Raw genomic sequence first — 15,748 nt, 5'->3', positions numbered from 1 at the left:
AGGTGATAATTAAAACAGTGGATTTAATACATAAATGATTTTTTTTAAGACACTAACCCACAAGAGCAAAATACACAGACAAGCAAACAGTAGCAACAAAATTTCAGAAGCTAAAAGATGGACAACTGGTAACTAACTCACTTAGTAAATTCTAGAAAGGTGAAGCCTGAACCCTGAGTTGAAAACCCCAATTTATATCTTGGAATCCTCAAAACATACAGGAACTGGCAGCACCAGGTACAGCCTGAACTGGATGGAAGAGGAAATTAAGGAAGACTGGGTGAAAGCTACCTGAGAAGCAGATACATCCTTAGAAGCTACCCAAATCTACCTGATGGTTGGCTACCCACTCTTAGTAACAGAAGTCTGTTGGTTTATTCTCTGTTTTTTGAGACAGGGTCTCACTCTGTCACCCAGGCTGGAGTGCAATGGGACAATCTCCATCTTGGCTTACTGCAATCTTCACCTCCTGGGATCAAGTAATCCTCTCACCTCAGCCTCTCAAGTATCTGGGCTAGGAAGGTGCATGCCACCATATCCAGCTAAATTTTTTATTTGTTGTAGAGATGGAGTTTCACTATGTTGCTCAGGCTGGGCTCAACAATCTCAAATTACTGGGCTCAGACAATCTGCCCACCTCAGCCTCCCAAAGTGCTGGGATTAACAGGTGTGAGCCACCATGCCCAGCCTTGTTTTTGTTTTTTAGAGTCCCTGAACTAGGAATCACCAGGTATAATTAAAGGTCTATGTACTCTACTAAAAATGGGGGAATGACAATCCACTCCCTCACAGCAAAACAAAACAAAAAACTAGTGGCCATCCTTTAACCCTCAAGCAAACTGAGTTTTCCCTGATGAATGTGACCCAATAGGAAACATGTGAACTGAGTTTTCTCAAAATAAAAAAAGGCTCACTTGGACCATAATGTATTGAAATTCAAAGTCTGTAAATCCCTATCAATTCAGGGTTTTTAGCTATCAATCACTCAAGTATTACTGACACTTGAAGTAAGACTCCAACATACAAGTTAGAGACCAAAACAAATGGAGAAAAGTCAACTTAGAAAAAACAGTCTGTGGCCAGGCACAGTGGTTCACACTGGTAATCCCAACACTTTGGGAGGCCAAGGCGAGAGGTTCACTTGAGTCCAGGAGTTTGAGACCAGCCTGGGCAACATGGCAAAACCTTGTCTCTACAAAAAAATACAAAACTTAGCTGGGCATGGCCGTGCTTGCCTGTGGTCACAGCTACTCAGGAAGATGAGATGGGAGGATTATCTCACCTGGAGAGGTTGAGGCTGGGAGGGAAACTAGGGAGGGTAAGACTGCAGTGAGCCATGATTGCACCACTGCACTCCAGCCTGGGTGACAGAGTGAAACCGTGTCTCCAAAAAAAAGAAAAAAAGAAAACAAGAAAATCTGCAAGGAGAAAAAATATTTTTACAAAAGTCACTTAGGCCAGGTGTGGTGGCACACACCTGTAATCCCAACACTCAACACTTTCGGAGGCCAAGGCGGGAGGATCACTTGGGGTCAAGAGTTTGAGACCAGCCTGGGCAAGATAGCAAGACCTTGTCTCTACATTTAAAAAAAAAAAAAAAAATAGTCAGGTGTGGTGGTGCACCTGCGGTCCCAGCTACTCAGGAAGGCAAGGCAGAAGGATCGCTTGAGCCTGGAAGGTTGAGGTGCAGTAAGCCACGATCACACCACTGCACTCCAACCTGGGCAACAGAGCAAGACTCTATCTCAAAAAAAATTTTTAAAGTCACTTATAGGCTCAGAAATTAGAGAAGATATCACATCCATGAAAAAACACCAGATGCTATATAAAAAGAAATATTTAAGAAAACAAAAAATCTCTTGGGAAATCAAAATCTTGACAACAAAAATAAAAAATTCAACAGAAGGCTTGGGAAACAAAGCAATGTCCCAAATAAAGCAAAAGACTAGGAGGTAGAAAATAGGAGAAAAAAAGGAAATTAGAAAACTAGCCTAAGAGACCCAAACAAATGACAAAAGTTTCAGGAAAGAGAATAGAGAGAAAACCATTGTTATGGACTGAACTGAGTCTGTTCTCCCCCCCTTCAAATCCTTATGTTAAAGCCCTAACACCTAATGTGACTGTATTTGGAAATAAGACCTTTAAGGAGATGATTAAGACTAAATAAGGTCATAGGATGGGGCCCTAACCCAATTAAAGAAAGATCTCTCTCCACTGAAAACCCATGTAAGGACACAGCAAGAAGACAATGGTTTACAAGCCAGAAAGAGAAGAAGCCTCATCAGCAACTAACCCTGACAGCAAATTATTCTTTTTGTTTGTTTGTTTGAGATGGAGTTTCCTTCTGTCCCCCAGACTGAAGTGCAGTGGCATGATCTCGGCTCACTGCAATCTCTGTCTCCCAGGTTCAAGTGATTCAGCCTCCCAAGTAGCTGTGACTACAGGCACTCACACCAAGCCTGGCTGTTTTTGTATTTTCAGTAGAGACGGGATTTCACCATGTTGGCCAGGCTGGTCTCAAACTCCTGGCCTCAAGTGATCTGCCCGCCTCAGCCTCCCAAAGTACTGGGATTACAGGCATGAGTCACCGCACCCAGTCACATCTTATTCTTGAACTCTACTCTTCAGAACTATGAGAAAATATATTTGTTGTTTAAAAAGCCCAGTCTGTGGCATTGTTATGACAGTCCTCAAAGACTAATACATCTGTCAATAAAATAATTAAAGAAAATGTCCCAGAACTAATGAATTTTACAGATTCAGAAGGTACACGAATATCCAGGAAAAATTGTTAAAAATAGACGTAACACCAAGCTACAACCTTATGAAATTTCAGAATATAGGAAACACAAAATTCCAGAAAAGCAAAACATTTTTAAAATCAAGAATTAGAATGTCTTCAGACTTCTCAAAAGGATGACAAGCTAGAAAACAATGAAGCAAGGCCTTCAGAATTCTGAAGGCAAATTATTTCCAACCTAGAATCCTTAGCCAACCAAATCAAGCACGAAGACAAAAAAAACATTTTCATTAATGCAAGATTTCAGTCTTCCACAGGAATCTATTGTATGATATACTCCATCAAATGGAGGGGTTAAACAAAAAACAAAACAAACAAAAACACTATTATGATTCATGGAAAGGGAAAAAAAAGATTTAACACAGGAGAAAGACAAAGGGAGTCACTAGTTTTATCAGAAAGGAAGAAATGCCAGGAAACTACTATGTATCAGCCATAGAGGGCCAGATCAAGCAGATTCAAAAACTGCTACATAAAGACAGCACAATTCTACTCCAATGTGTATATACAGCCAAGAGAAATGAGTATGTAAGTTCATTAAAGACCTGTAAACGGGCCGGGTGCAGTGGCTCACGCCTGTAATCCCAGCACTTTGGGAGGCCGAGGTGGACGGGTCACCTGAGGTCAGGACTTCGAGACCAGCCTGCCTGGCCAACATAGTGAAACCCCATCTCTACTAAAAATACAAAAATTAGCCAGGTGTAGTGGCGAGCGCCTGTAATCTCACCTACTCGGGAGGCTGAGGCAGGAGAATCACTTGAACCTGGGAGGCAGAAGTTGCAGTGAGCTGAGATCGCACCACTGCACTCCAGCCTGGGTGACAGAGCAAGACTCCATCTCAAAAAAATTATAAAAAATTTAAAAAATTGTAAATGAATGTTGACAATAGCTTTATTCACAATAGCCAAAAAACTGAAAACCAAATGTCCAATTTTTTAAAATTACATTATATTCATCCAATGGAATACTACCATCACTGAAAAGGAACTACTGCTGCACTCTACATCATAAATGAATCTCACAAACACAATGTTAAGCAAAAGTAGCCATCCACAAAAAGGTATACAAGCTGTATGGTTACTGTATTAGTCCACTTTCATGCTGCTGATGAAGACTGAACAATTTACAAAAGAAAGAGGTTTAATGGAGTTACAGTTCCATGTGGCTGGAGAGGCCTCACAATCATGGCGCAAAGTGAAAGGCATGTCTCACGTGGCGGCAGACAAGAAAGCTTGTGCAGGGAAACTCCCATTTTTAAAAATCATCAGTTCTCGTAAGACTTATTCACTGTCACAAGAAAAGCACAGGAAAGGCCCACTCCCACAATTCAATTACCTCCCACCAGGTTCCTCCTACCACACACAGGAATTGTGGGAGCTACAATTCAAGATGAAATGTGGGTGGGGACACAGCCAAACCCTATTATTCCACCCCCGGCCCCTCCCAAATACCATGTCTTCACATTTCAAAACCAATCATGCCTTCCCAACAGTCCCCCAAAGTCTTAACTCATTTCAGCATTAACTTAGAAGTTCACAGTCCAAAGTCTCATCCGAAACAAGGCAAGCCCCTTCTGCCTATGAGCCTGTAAAATCAAAAGCAAGGTAGTTACTTCCTAGATAAGATGGGGGTACAGGCATTGGGTAAATACAGCCATTCCAAATGGGAGAAATTGCCCAAAACAAATGGGCTAAAGGCCTCTTGCAAGTCCGAAATATAGCAGGGCAGTCAAATCTTAAAGCTCCAAAATGATCTCCTTTGACTCCATGTCTCACATCCAGGTCACGCTGATCCAAGAAGTGGATTTCCATGGTCTTGGGCACCTCCGACCCTGTGGTTTTGCAGAGTACAGCCTCTCTCTTGGCTGCTTTCACAGGCTTGCATTGAGTGTCTGCAGCTTTTCCAGGCGCATGGTGCAAGCTGTCAGTGGATCTATCATTCTGGAGTCTGGAGGATGGTGGCCCTCTTCTCACAGCTCCACTAGGCAATGCCCGAGTAGGGACTCTGTGTGGTGGCTCTGACCCCACATTTCCCTTCTGCACTGCCCTAGCAGAGGTTCTCCATGAATGCTCCACCCCTACTGCAAACTTCTGCCTGGGCCTCCAAGCATTTCCATACATCTTCTGAAATGCAGGTGGAGGTTCCCAAACCCCAATTCTTAACTTCTGTGCACTTGCCGCATCAACACCACATTGCAGCATCAACACCACTTGCAGCATCAACACCAAGGCTTGGGGCTTGCACCCTCTGAAGCCACAGCCCAAGCTCTACACTGGCCCCTTTCAGCCATGGCTGGAGCAGCTGGAATGCAGGGCACCAAGTCCCTAGGCTGCACATAGCACAGGGACATTGGGTCTGGCTCACAAAACCACTTTTTCCTCCAAGGCCTCCAGGCCTGTGATGGGAGGGGCTGCCATGAAGACCTCTGACACGCCCTGCAGACATTTTCCCCATTGTCTTGGGGATTCACATTCAGCTCCTCATTACTTATGCAAATTTCTGTAGCCAGCTTGAATTTCTCCTCAGAAAAGGGGATTTTCTTTTCTATCACACTGTCAAGGTGCAAATTTTCCAAACTTATGCTCTGCCTCCCTTGTAAAACTGAATGCCTTTAACAGCACCCAAGTCACTTCTTGAATGCTTTGCTGCTTAGAAATTTTTTCCACCAGATACCCTAAATCATCTCTCCCAAGTTCAAAGTTCCACAGATCTCTAGGGCAGGGGCAAAATGTCGCCAGTCTCTTTGCTAAAACATAACAAGAGTCACCTTTGCTCCAGTTCCCAGCAAGTTCCCCATCTCCATCTGAGACCACCTCAGCCTGGACTTTACTGTCCATATCGCAATCAGCATTTTGGGCAAAGTCATTTGACAAGTCTAGAAAGTTCCAAACTTTCCCACATTTTCCTGTCCTCTTCTGATCTCTTCAAACTGTTCCAGCCTCTGCCTGTTACCCAGTTCCAAAGTTGCTTCCACATTTTCAGGTATCTTTTCAGGAGCGCTCTACTCTACTGGTACCAATTTACTGTATTAATCTGTTTTCATGCTGCTGATAAAGACATACCTGAGACTGGGCAATTTACAAAATAAAGAGGTTTAATGGGCTTACAGTTCCACATGGCAGGGGAGGCCTTGCAATCATGGCACAAGGTTAAAGGCATGTCTTCTCACATGGCGGCAGATAAGAGAAGAGAGTTTGTGCAGGGAAACTCCCGTTTTTAAAACCATCAGATCCCACAAGACTTATTCACTATCACAAGAACAGCACGAGAAAGGCCCACCCCCATGGTTCAATTACCTCCCACCAGGTTCCGCCAACCACACGTGGGAATTGTGGGAGTAACAATTCAAGATGAGATTTGAGTGGGGACACAGCCAAACCATATATATAAAGTTCAAAAACAGGCAAAAATAATTTACGGTGACAGAGGACAGAATAGTGATTACCTTTGAGAGGGAAAGAGACACTGATTGGAGGGGGCGCAAGAGAGCCTTTTCGAACACTAAAAATGTTCTACATCTGGATTTGAGTGATGACTACACAGATATCTACAAATATAAACATTCTATACATTTAAATTTGTGCAATTTTCAATAAACATTTAAAGATACTTTCTCTAAACAAATTTTTAATTTTTTTTTTTTTAGACAGTGTCTCACTCTGTCCCCCAAGCTAGAGTATAGTGGCGCGATCATAGCTCACTGCAGCCTTGACCTCTTGGACTCAAGCAATCCTCCCGCCAGCCTTGCAAGTAGCTAGGACTACTGACGCTCACAGCCAAACCTGGCTAATTTTTTTTTTTACTTTTGTAAAGGCCAGCTCTTGCTATATTGCCCAGGCTGATCTCTAACTCCTACCCTCAAGGCATCCTCCCACTTCAGCCTCCCAAAGTGCAGGATTACAAGCATGAGCCACCATGCCCAGACTAAACAATTTTTTTTAAAAAAATTAGTAAGCTTTTTAGTTGGATCCACAACAGGAATTAATCAAAAGGAAAAAAAAATGTAAAGCCTTATACACAAAGATCTTTATTGGAGAATTTACAATAGCAAAACACATACACATACCTGGAAATAACATTTAATAAATGAATGCCATGCCAACCCTGGATTTCTCTGGTGAGAGAAATTAATATTTGGCATCTGATACTAGCAGCCAAACTTAATGCTGATTAACCTAAAGGAGCCATCTGCCCTGAGAGAATAGCATGATCACAGACACCAAAGTAAAAAAGGGCTAAGCTATTGAAGGCTGAAAGAGGAAAGAGACAAAAGCAAGAGATGAAGCGAGAAATAGGCAAAAGCCAAATCATGCAAGACCTCACAGGCCTTTTTTTTTTTTTTTTTAAAGACTATAGTTAAGAAATGAAAAGAAACAAAAAATAAAGTAACTGATTTCCTTGGGCAGCAGAATTACTGGGAGACAGGGGTTGTACACTAAATATTCTAAATGTTTCTAAAAATGAAAATATATTATTCAAGAGCATGTAGTACTTGCAAATGATCAAGCATTTCCAAAGAAAACTACCCAGCCCTATCAAATTTATAAAATATTTCTGCAATACAGCTGGAATAATTACAAGGTACACAACATATTACAGTATTTGTTGTATCTATTATTTGAATTGATCTACACACTAACATATGAAAATACGTGCTAAAATTTTTGGAAGAAAAGGATGAATTTTTTTTTTTTTTTTTTTTTGAGATGAAGTCTCTCCTTGTCACCCAGGCTGGAGTGCAGTGGCACGATCTCGGCTCACTGCAACCTCTGGCTCCTGGGTTCAAATGATTCTCCTGCCTCAGCCTCCCAAGTAGCTGGGATTACAGGCATGCACCACCATGCCCAGCTAAATTTTGTATTATTAGTAGAGACGGGGTTTCACCATGTTGGCCAGGCTGGTCTCGAACTCCTGACCTCAAGCGATCCACCTGCCTCGGCCTCCCAATCAGATTACAGGCATGAGCCACTGCGCTGGGCCAGGATGATTCTTTAAAAAAAAAAAAAAACTTTTGAGAAACAGCCATTCTTTTAAACATTTCCACATATTTTCACGCTTGTTTTATTCAACTGGTTGTTTGAACAAAAGCAAAAATTATCCATACCATATTCATGTCCAATTCAGCAATCATTACTTACAATTTCAGGAACAGAAACAAGAGAATCAGTGTTTTAACAGGTTTTTTTAGCTGATAATTTAAACAAATAGAAAAAGCAACTATTAACAACCAAAAAATAAATGAAAAACAGACCAAGAGAGTAAGCATTCCTTTCCCTCCACAGAGAGATTTTACCTGATAGTTTTCTATGCTGTCTTACAGCATTCAACTATTATTACATACACATAAGAAAAATACGAAAGCAACCCTACCTGGTTTCTGTTACAGAAACTTTAGAGTTAAGAGGAAAAATAAACATGAAGAACAAACATATAAAAGCAATCTAACTCACCAAATGGAACAAATGATTTTTCTTTCTTTTTTTTCTTTTGAGACAATCTCGCTCTGTCACCCAGGCTAGAGTGCAGTGGCGCGATCTCGCAACCCCGCAACCCCCGCCTCCCGGGTTTAAGTGATTCTCCTGCCTCAACCTCTTGAGTAGCTGAGATTACAGGCATTCCCCATCACACTCGGCTAATGTTTGTATTTAGTAGAGACAGGGTTTCACTATGTTGGCCAAGCTGGTCCCGAACTCCTGGGATCAAGTTATCCGCCCACCTCAGCCTCCCAAAGCGCTGGGATTACAGCAGTGAGCCATCAGACCTAGCGGAACAAATAAAAAAATTTTTTTTTTTTGAGATTGAGTCTTGCTCTGTTACCTAGGCCAGAGTGGAATGGCATGATCTTGGCTCACTGTAACCTCTGCCTCCAGGGTTCAAGCCATTCTCCTGCCTCAGCCTCCCAGGTAGCTGGGACCACAGGCATGCGCCACCACGATGGGCTCATTTTTTTATATTTTTAGTAGAGATGGGGTTTCACCATGCCAGCCAGGCTGGTCTCAAACTCCTAGACTCAAGTGCTCCGCACGCCTCAGCCTCGCAAAGTGCTGGGATTACAGACGTGAGCCACTGCGCCCGGCCTCAATAAGATATTTTGTCTTGTCTTGCTCAACAAGAAGTGATGGTTCCTGACAGATGAACAAGAGGACAAAAAGTAGCAAAACGTGAAGGTGTTACAGTTCTAACACTCAAAAGAGAAAAAGAACATTACAGCTAGATCACTGCACTTAGTTATATGATAAGCCCTCCAGGTTTCCTCTAAATCATTACATTGTTCTGTATCCACATTTCAAGGCCTCCAAAGATTAATTGGCATTATCAAGAGATTCGAAAAGACAAACTAAATTTCAACAGTAAAACCTGTAAGAGATTCATTTTTTAGCAGATGATAGAACTCAATGGTAAACACTGGCCAGGTGTGGTGGCTCATCCCTGTAATCCCAGCACTTTGGGAGGCCAACGCAGGCGGATCAACTGAGGTTAGGAGTTGGAGATCAGCCTGGCCAACATGGTGAAACTCTGTCTCTGCTAAAAATACAAAAATTAGCCAGGCATGGTGGCAGGCACCTGTAATCCCAGCTACTTAGGAGGCTGAGGCAGGAGAATCCCTTGAACCTGGGAGGCAGAGGGTACAGTGATCCGAGATTGCCCCACTGCACTCCATCCTGAGTGACAGAGCAAGACTCCGTCTCAAGAAAAAAAAAACTCAATGGTAAACATGACAATATTATTTTTGTTAATGGTGTTAATACATCTAACAAGCACAGGGGGAAAAAACTGTATACAGACTTTAAATCATTGTTTAAATAACTTAAAATGTAAGGCTGGGCACGGTGGCTCATGCCTGTAATTCCAGCACTTTGGGAAGCTGAGGTGGGCGGATCACCTGAGGTCAAGAGTTTGAGAACAGCCTGGCCAACGTGGCGAAACCCGTCTCTACTAAAAATACAAAATTAGCCGGGTGTGGTGGCGGGTGCCTGTGATCCCAGCTCCTCAGGAGGCTGAGGCAAGAGAATCACTTGAACCAGAGAGGCAGAGGTTGCAGTGAGCTGAGATCATGCTGCTGCACTCCAGCCTAGGCAAAAAGTGCGAAACTCTGTGTCAAAAAAAAAAATTTGCAATGTAAATATGAAGGTTCCCCTGCCCTGAAGTTTTCAATCTATAAGAAGGCATAAATACACAAAATGCAAATGTGGGGCAAATAAGGCAAAATTACAAGATATGAGAAGTAGTATGGTTTCATAAACACACAGAACTTGCGTTAGAAGATCAAGGGTTGAGTCTTTGTTCTGCCCCCATCACTAAATGTTCGAATTTTGGTGCATCTAGTCTATTTGTATTTCAGTTTCCTTATCTATAAAACACAAGGTTGGATTCCAACATTCCAGCAATAATGCTCTATAATTCTATGATTCAAGTCCACACAAGATTAAAAACCAAGGGAATATTAAAACAATAAGGGGTATGGGTTTAAAGGAAAGCAACAGACCAGGCACAGTGGTTCACCCCTATAATCCCAGCACGTTGAGAAGCCAAGGTGGGAGGATCGTTTGAGGCCAGGAATTCAAAACCGGTCTGAACAACACAGTGAGACCCTATCTCTACAAAAAAAAAAAAAAAATTAGCCAGACATTGATGCACACCTGTAATCCCGGCCTTTGGGAAGTTCAAGTTACAATGAGGAGCTGTGATCAGGCCACTGTACTCCAGCCTGGGCAACAGAGCGAGATGCTGTCAAAAAAAAAAAAAAAGAAAGAAAGAAAAGCAAGCAAGCAACATAGGGAACAGGAAAAACATTTGGAAGGCTGCACCAAAGGACCAAAAGCGAAAATTCAACAAAATTTTACTTCATTTGCTACTTGGTAATTTAGGAGAAAAAAAAATTTTAAAGAGTAGGCAGCCTGGCTGGGCACAGTGGCTCACGCCTGTAATCCCAACACTTTGGGAAGCCAACGCATGTGGATCACCTGAGGTCGGGAGTTGAAGGCCAGCCTGGCCAACATGGTGAAACCCCATCTCTACTAAAAATACAAAATTAGCCAGGCGTGGTGGCATGCACCTGTAATCTTAGCTACTCGGAAGACTGACACAGGAGAATCACTTGAACCAAGGAGACAGAGGTTGCAGTGAGCCGAGATGGTGCCACTGCACTCCAGCCTGGATGACAGAGTGAGACGCCTCAAAGAAAAAAAAAAAAAAAAATGAGGCCGGGCGCAGTGGCTCACACCTGTAATCCCAGCACTTTGGCAGGCTGAGATGGGTGGATCACCTGAAGTCAGGAGTTTAAGGCTGGCCTGACCAACATGGAGAAACCCCATCTCTACTACAGATACAAAATTAGCCAGGCATGGTGGCGCATGCCTGTAGTCCCAGCTACTAGGGAGGCTGAGGTAGGAGAATCACTTGAACCTGGGAGGCAGAGGTTGCGGTGAGCTGAGATCGCACCATTGCACTCCAGCCTGGGCAACAGAGCAAGAATCTGTCTCAAAAAAAAAGAAAAGAAAGAAAAAAAAAGGAATGATATGAAGGTACAAAAATACAAAGGGTAAATAAGAATTAGAGATTGGTTTGGTTAGAGTGGACAGCTCCTACAAAGAAATAGTGCTGGCACTGATTTAAAAAAAAGAAAGAAATAGTGCTGGCCCCAGAAAAACAGGTTTGAGCAGACTGTTATTAGGCTATGAATTCTGAACTACACTCTGAAGATAACAGAGTTATCACTGGTCTCCGAAAAGTGAAGGATGTGTTTGAAGCATAATTCTAAGATTTAGGAAGACATACTAAGTAGAGAGAAAAATCAAGCAGAAAACCAATTAAAGGCTAGTGTGTAGTTCAAAGATAAAAATGGCTAGCAAAAATCAGCCAATGTTGTTACGCGCATAGAGATAAAACCAAAGTTTGTGTCTGGGTAATTGAAAGCATGGTAATGTCACCAAAACAAAGTCAGCATATGGAATCAGTTTTGAAGGGAAGACTATAAATTCTATCTTCATTAGAGTTTAAGGTGAGGATCAGCCAGACATAAAGTTTCCTTAAATCTTTAAATGTCATATTTAGCCTTGTCGTCTTCCTAACATCACGGTATTTATAGAGAATTTGCTAAATGCTCAGTGATTTCAAAAGTTCCCTTCAATTTTACTTATCAATGAAATAATCATTTAATTTTTTAGTGCAGATAAAGAACATCTGGTATTTTTCTATATTATAAAGGTAAATTCTAAAAATTATTAAACCATGATTTTAAAAATGAACTGTATCTGTATGCATTAAGTCAAGTCTTCCTGACAAGTGATTTATAATAATCACGTCAAATATAGCTTCAGCTTTGAAAAACACAATGGTGAAAGAGTAAAATAAGACAAAGTACAAAGCAATGAAAATGTAAAACTCTAGAAAAATTTTGAAAAATGAATATAGGCCGGGCACGGTGGCTCACACCTGTAATCCCAGCACTTTGGGAGGCTGAGGCGGACGGATTGCTTGAGGTCAGGAGTTCAAGACCAGCCTGGCCAAGATGGTGAAACTCCGTCTCTACTAAAAATACAAGCCGGGCGTGGTGGCTCATGCCTGTAATCCCAGCACTCTGGGAGGCCAAGGCGGGTGGATCACGAGGTCAGGAGTTCAAGACCAGCCTGGCCTAGATGGTGAAACCCTGCCTCTACTAAAAATACAAAAATTAGTCAGGGGTCGTAGCAGGCACCTGTAATCCCAGCTACTGGGGAGGCTGAAGGAGAGAATTGCTTGAACCCAGCAGGCAGAGGATGGAGTGAGCCAAGATCCCACCACTGCACTCCAGCCTGGGCAACAGAGCGAGACTCCATGTCAAAAAAAAAAAAAAAAAAAAAAGAAAAAAATACATATATACAAAAAAATTAGCTGGGCATGGTGGCACACACCTGTAGTCCCAGCTACTTGGGAGGCTGAGGCACAAGAATCGCTTGAACCCGGGAGGCAGAGGTTGCAGTGAGCCAAGATCGTGCCACTGCACTCCAGCCTGGGCAACAGAGACTCCGTGTCAAAAAAAAAAGAAAACAAAAAAACCCAGAACCATTAAGTATCACTAAATATCTCTTTTATTATTTTCCTTTTTAAATTTTTTTTAAATTTTCTTAATTTAGAGACAAGGTCTCACTACATTGCTTAGGCTGATCTCAAACTCCTGGCCTCCAGCTATCCTCCCGCCTTGGCCTCCCAAGTGCTCAGATTACAGGCTTGAACTACCCCGCCTGGTCTCCCTCAGTATCTAACAAAACATTACACACAGGTTTTTTTTTGTTTGTTTCTGTTTTTTTGTGTGTGTGTGTGTGTGACAGAGTCTTGCTCTGTTGCCAGGCTGGAGTGCAGTGGCGATCTTGGCTCACTGCAACCTCCAACTCCCGGGTTCATGCAATTCTCCTGCCTCAGACTCCCGAGTAGCTGGGATTACACGCGCGTGCCACCACGCCCGGCTAATTTTTGTATTTTTAGTAGAAAAGGGGTTTCACCATTTTGGCCAGGCTGGTCTCGATCTCCTGACCTGGTGATCTGCCCGCCTCGGCCTCCCAAAGTGCTAGGATTACAGGCGTTAGCCAAGCCCGGCCAACATTACACGTAGGTTTCAAATATTATTTAGATGGACCTGAAAGCACTGCAGAAACCTGGACAAAAGATAATGCCTAGAAAAATAAGTACACATTTTATTTATTTATTTTTTTAAGACGGAGTCTTGCTCTGTCGCCCAGGCTGGAGTGCAGTGGCGTGATCTGGGCTCACTGCAAGCTCCGCCTCCCGGGTTCACGTCATTCTCCTGCCTCAGCCTCCCGAGTAGCTGGGACTATAGGCACCCGCCACCACGCCCGGCTACTTTTTTGTATTTTTAGTAGAGACAGGGTTTCACCGTGTCAGCCAGGGTGGTTTCAATCTCCTGACCTCGTGATCCGCCCGCCTCGGCCTCCCAAAGTGCTGGGATTACAGGCTTGAGCTACCCCGCCTGGTCTCCCTCAGTATCTAATAAAACATTACACGTAGGTTTCAAATTTTATTTAGATGGACCTGAAAGCACTGCAGAAACCTGGACAACAGATAACGCCTAGAAAAATAAGTACACATTTTAAAATTTAATACATGAGCCAACAGCTGAGTAGATCTGAACACTCTGCAAACTATGTTTATGGATATTACAGCCAATTCCCACAGATCACAATTTTCCCAAAGAAGTCTCAGAGTTTGTGGTCAAGATGAAAAGAAAGTACCATTTATCAACCAGTGCATATTACTATCAAGTTGTGAATGGGATGCCTATTTAAGAACATCACAAACTCCACCCCCACAAGAAAATAAAGTGTTTTAAAAAGAAAAGAACGAATATTATTGACAATTACCAAATAAAACTTTCTTCTTAGGTTATTTCTCCGTTTACTGCGTGACCTCGCTGAAGGCTGAGAGTTTAGGCACACTGGTTTCCAGGTGCTGAAGAAATCGTTATAGTTGGTTTGTCATACATACGTCTATCAAAGTAAAATTTTAAAAATGAGTACCTTTTGGCAACACCCGTTTTGGGGGGAAATTGAGCTGCTTTGCTCCCTACCCAAACAGGAGTTAGGAAATTCTCTTTAACCTAATTCTTTCCTAATTTCTAGGGCTTCTTACCTAATCTAACGTGCATAATTATTTTCAGGCGACTCCGGGTCCATCAGTTTGACACCGAGAGCGTTCCTACGGTTACGTCCTCAGCCCTGAACAAAACCCAGCTTCCTGAGCTTCTAACGGCGAATTTACTTGTATGTTAATACAGAAGAAAGGTTACAAAACCTATCGAAACGGTTTTTTGTTTTACCAAACATATTACAACTCAAGTTAAAAGTTCACAGCCCCAGCAACTCGCGTACGAATCTGAAGCAGGTCCAGACGATTAAAGTCACAGCCCCGGACTAGAGAACGGCCGGTGGGTGGGGGGAGGGGAGAGGGCGCGTCCCGAAGATGTCCACCCGCACCACCGCGCAGGCTGCCGCCTCCCCTACTCTCGGGCTGGAGGTGAGAGCGCCCTTCCTCCTACCACGTCCCTACCTTCCCGGCCTCGGATAACGCCACAGCTGGCAAAAAGACTTTTTCAGCAGAAAACAGACAAGTCAACCAGCGCGCCGCACACTCGACCTCCCAGCCTCGCACGGGCGGCCGCCCGGGCTCTCAGCCCGACACAGCGCTCCCGGGGCTGACAAGGAGGCCGCGGGGTCACGCTCCCTGGGGCAACGGCCCGAGGGTCTCGCGGAATCCCGGTGCAGAAGTCTGGACCCTCTGAGCAGCCTCCGCGCCCCCTCCGGCTCAGCTCCGAGCCTGCAGACGGCGCCCCCGGGGCTAACTCAGCGGGGGAAGAGGAAGCGACGCAGCGAGTAACAGGCTGTGTGGACGCACAGCGGACTGAAGGGGGGTGTGTGTGTGTCTGCCTGCCAACAAGGCCGTCTCACCTTCCCGCTGCCGAGCCGGGCAGCTCCAGCTCACCTGAGAAGGGCTCCAGGACGCCACCGCGGCCGCCGTGATGGCAGTAACTGCACGAGGCCTGCGCTCCGCCGCCGCCGCGTAGCTCTCGGGAGAGAGGCGGGGCACGCGCGGTGGGCAAGCGGATCCGCGCGGGCAGGAAACCCACTCTCGACCCAATCTGATAGGTTCAGTCGCCCCCTTCCCCGGTCCCTGACGCGACAGCGGTCTCTGCCGCACTGGGATTGGGCGGGCCCACTTGTCAATCAAGCGCCGTGCGTGAAGTGGAGGGAGCAGAGGCTGCGCAGGCTGCGCGGCGGAGAGTAGAGAGCTAGACGGTGAGAAGCGCTGGGCCCGACTAGAACTGTCTTCGCTTTTCCCTCTGCGGCTGCTCTGGCTGGTTACTTTGAGCCTTCCTCCTCAGCGCCGCAGGAGAAACTCAACAGCAAAAATGACTGTGTCCTGAGTTCAGCCCCCACTGCTCTGGGAGCTTCCCCC

The 15,748-nt window shown here is 44.2% G+C and overlaps 1 protein-coding gene across 3 annotated transcripts in view; it reads right to left on the bottom strand.

Annotated features, from left to right (window-relative positions):
- The window catches only part of NCK1 (NCK adaptor protein 1), a 101,791-nt gene extending 86,181 nt beyond the window's left edge, over positions 1 to 15,610 (bottom strand). Inside the window, exon 1 of one of the 3 annotated variants that reach the window (XM_009239343.4) lies at positions 15,275 to 15,610. The gene's annotated coding sequence lies outside the window, so the exon portion shown is untranslated. Of the gene's footprint in view, positions 1 to 14,842; positions 15,196 to 15,240 lie in introns of those variants that run through there. The other 2 variants (XM_009239344.3, XM_009239345.3) reach the window with 2 other exon arrangements.
- Between the last annotated feature and the right edge of the window lie 138 nt (positions 15,611 to 15,748).

Source organism: Pongo abelii, chromosome 2, assembly GCF_028885655.2.
Source record: "Pongo abelii isolate AG06213 chromosome 2, NHGRI_mPonAbe1-v2.0_pri, whole genome shotgun sequence".
Classification (NCBI taxonomy): Eukaryota; Metazoa; Chordata; class Mammalia; order Primates; family Hominidae; genus Pongo; species Pongo abelii.
This window is presented reverse-complemented; position numbering and strand designations above follow the sequence as displayed.